The 3262-nt window shown below is 42.2% G+C and overlaps 1 long non-coding RNA gene across 2 annotated transcripts; it reads right to left on the bottom strand.

Annotated features, from left to right (window-relative positions):
- Nucleotides 1–610: 610 nt before the first annotated feature.
- Nucleotides 611–3002, bottom strand: LOC127920288 (uncharacterized). 2 transcript variants are annotated; one of them, XR_008105678.1, is made up of 3 exons: nt 2950–3002; nt 1393–1500; nt 611–666 (listed from the first exon to the last, which is right to left on the bottom strand). It is a non-coding gene; the product is annotated as an uncharacterized LOC127920288 (long non-coding RNA). The 2 variants fall into 2 exon arrangements; XR_008105677.1 differs by lacking the exon at nt 611–666 and adding an exon at nt 991–1058.
- Nucleotides 3003–3262: the final 260 nt, after the last annotated feature.

The following is a 3262-nucleotide window of genomic DNA, read 5'->3' as shown; positions in this document are numbered from 1 at the left end:
CTCTCTTTTTCTTCTCTACTTCTCTCCTCTCTGTACTTCACCTTATCACTCTCTCTTTTTCTTCTCTACTTCTCTCCTCTCTGTACTTCCCTTATCACTCTCTCTTTTTCTTCTCTACTTCTCTCCTCTCTGTACTTCACCTTATCACTCTCTCTTTTTCTTCTCTACTTCTCTCCTCTCTGTACTTCTACCTTATCACTCTCTCTTTTTCTTCTCTACTTCTCTCCTCTCTGTACTTCCCTTATCACTCTCTCTTTTTCTCTCTCTCTACTGTCTCTCTCTGTACTTCCCCTTATCACGCTCTCTTTTCTTCTCTGCTTCTCCTCTGTACTTCACCTTATCACATCTCTTTTCTTCTCTACTTCTCTCTCTCTGTACTTCCCTTATCACTCTCTCTTTTCTTCTCTAGCTCTCTCTGTACTTCACCTTATCACGCTCTCTTTTCTTCTCTACTTTCTCCTCTCTGTACTTCCCTTATCACGCTCTCTTTTCTCTCTCTCTCCTCTCTGTACTTCCCTTATCACGCTCTCTTTTTCTTCTCTACTTGTCTCCTCTCTGTACTTCACCTTATCACTCTCTCTTTTTCTTCTCTACTTCTCTCCTCTCTGTGCTTCCCCTTATCACGCTCTCTTTTTCTTCTCTACTTCTCTCCTCTCTGTACTTCACCTTATCACTCTCTCTTTTTCTTCTCTACTTCTCTCCTCTCTGTACTTCACCTTATCACGCTCTCTTTTTCTTCTCTACTTCTCTCCTCTCTGTACTTCCCCTTATCACGCTCTCTTTTCTTCTCTACTTCTCTCCTCTCTGTACTTCTCCTTATCACACTCTCTTTTCTTCTCTACTTCTCTCCTCTCTGTACTTCCCCTTATCACTCTCTCTTTTCTTCTCTACTTCTCTCCTCTCTGTACTTCACCTTATCACTCTCTCTTTTCTTCTCTACTTCTCTCCTCTCTGTACTTCCCCTTATCACGCTCTCTTTTCTTCTCTACTCTCCTCTCTGTGCTTCCCCTTATCACGCTCTCTTTTTCTTCTCTACTTCTCTCCTCTCTGTACTTCACCTTATCACGCTCTCTTTTTCTTCTCTACTTCTCTCTCTCTGTACTTCCCTTATCACGCTCTCTTTTCTTCTCTACTTGTCTCCTCCTCTGTACTTCACCTTATCACGCTCTCTTTTTCTTCTCTACTTCTCTCCTCTCTGTACTTCCCTTATCACGCTCTCTTTTCTTCTCAACTCTCTCTCTGTACTTCCCCTTATCACGCTCTCTTTTTCTTCTCTACTTGTCTCCTCTCTGTACTTCACCTTATCACGCTCTCTTTTTCTTCTCTACTTCTCTCCTCTCTGTACTTCCCTTATCACACTCTCTTTTTCTTCTCTCTCTCTCTGTACTTCACCTTATCACGCTCTCTTTTTCTTCTCTACTTCTCTCCTCTCTGTACTTCCCCTTATCACTCTCTCTTTTTCTTCTCTACTTCTCTCCTCTCTGTACTTCCCCTTATCACCTCTCTTTTTCTTCTCTACTTCTCTCCTCTCTGTACTTCCCCTTATCACACTCTCTTTTCTTCTCTACTTCTCTCTCTCTGTACTTCACCTTATCACTCTCTTTTCTTCTCTACTTCTCTCCTCTCTGTACTTCACCTTATCACTCTCTCTTTTCTTCTCTACTTCTCTCCTCTCTGTGCTTCCCTTATCACGCTCTCTTTTCTTCTCTCTCTCTCTCTCTGTACTTCACCTTATCACGCTCTCTTTTCTTCTCTACTTGTCTCCTCTCTGTATTTCCCTTATCACGCTCTTTTTTCTTCTATTCTCTCTCCTCTCTGCTACTTCACCTTATCACGCTTCCTCTTTTTCTTTCTCTACTTCTCTCCTTCTCTGTACTTCCCCTTATCACGCTCCTTTTTCTTCTTCTCTACTTGTCTCCTCTCTGTACTTCCTTATCACGCTCTCTTTTCTTCTCTACTTCTCTCCTCTCTGTATTTCCCTTATCACGCTCTCTTTTTCTTCTCAACTTCTCTGTACTTCACCTTATCACGCTCTCTTTTTTCTTCTCTACTTGTCTCCTCTCTGTACTTCCCTTATCACGCTCTCTTTTTCTTCTCTACTTCTCTCCTCTCTGTGCTTCCCTTATCACGTCTCTTTTCTTCTTCTCTTCTTCTGTACTTCCTTATCACGTCTCTTTTCTTCTCTACTTCTCTCTTCTCTGTACTTCACCTTATCACGCTCTCTTTTCTTCTCTACTTCTCTCCTCTCTGTGCTTCCCTTATCACTCTCTCTTTTTCTTCTCTACTTCTCTCTCTCTGTACTTCCCCTTATCACGCTCTCTTTTTCTCTCATTTCTCTCTCTGTACTTCCCTTATCACTCTTTCTTTCTCTCTCTACTTGTCTCTCTCCTCTGTACTTCACCTTATCATCTCTCTCTTTTTCTTCTCTACTTCTCTCCTCTCTGTACTTCCCATTATCACTGCTTCTCTTTCTCTCTTCTCTCCTCTCTGTACTTCACCTTATCACGCTCTCTTTTCATTCTATTTCTCTCTCTCTCTGTACTTCCCTTATCACTCTCTCTCTTTTCTTCTCTACTTGTCTCTCTCTCTGTACTTCCCCTTATCACGCTCTCTTTTCTTCTCTACTTGCTCTCCTCTCTGTGCTTCCCCTTATCACTCTCTCTTTTCTTCTCATACTCCTCTCTGTACTTCCCCTTATCACGCTCTCTTTTTCTTCTCTACTTGTCTCCATCTCTGTACTTCCCTTATCACTCTCTTTTTCTTCTCTACTTCTCTCTCTCTGTGCTTCCCTTATCACACTCTCTTTTTCTTCTCTACTTCTCTCCTCTCTGTACTTCCCCTTATCACGCTCTCTTTCTTCTCTACTTCTCTCCTCTCTGTACTTCACCTTATCACGCCTCTCTTTTTCTTCTCTACTTCTCTCTCTCTCTCTGTACTTCCCCTTATCACGCTCTCTTTTTCTTCTCTACTTCTCTCCTCTCTGTACTTCCCCTTATCACGCCTCTCTTTTTCTTCTCATCTTCTCTGTACTTCCCTTATCACGCTCTCTTTTCTTCTCTACTTGTCTCCTCTCTGTACTTCACCTTATCACGCTCTCTTTTCTTCTCTACTTCTCTCCTCTCTGTTCCCTTATCACTCTCTTTTTCTTCTCACTCTCTGTACTTCTTATCACGCTCTCTTTTCTTCTCTACTTTCTCTCTCTGTACTTCCCTTATCACGCTCTCTTTTCTTCTCTACTTCTCTCCTCTCTGTACTCCTTATC

The sequence above is a fragment of the Oncorhynchus keta genome, unplaced genomic scaffold, assembly GCF_023373465.1.
Source record: "Oncorhynchus keta strain PuntledgeMale-10-30-2019 unplaced genomic scaffold, Oket_V2 Un_contig_18828_pilon_pilon, whole genome shotgun sequence".
Taxonomy (NCBI): domain Eukaryota; kingdom Metazoa; phylum Chordata; class Actinopteri; order Salmoniformes; family Salmonidae; genus Oncorhynchus; species Oncorhynchus keta.
The sequence above is the reverse complement of the archived record's forward strand: the minus strand, read 5'-3'. Positions and strand labels throughout refer to the sequence as shown.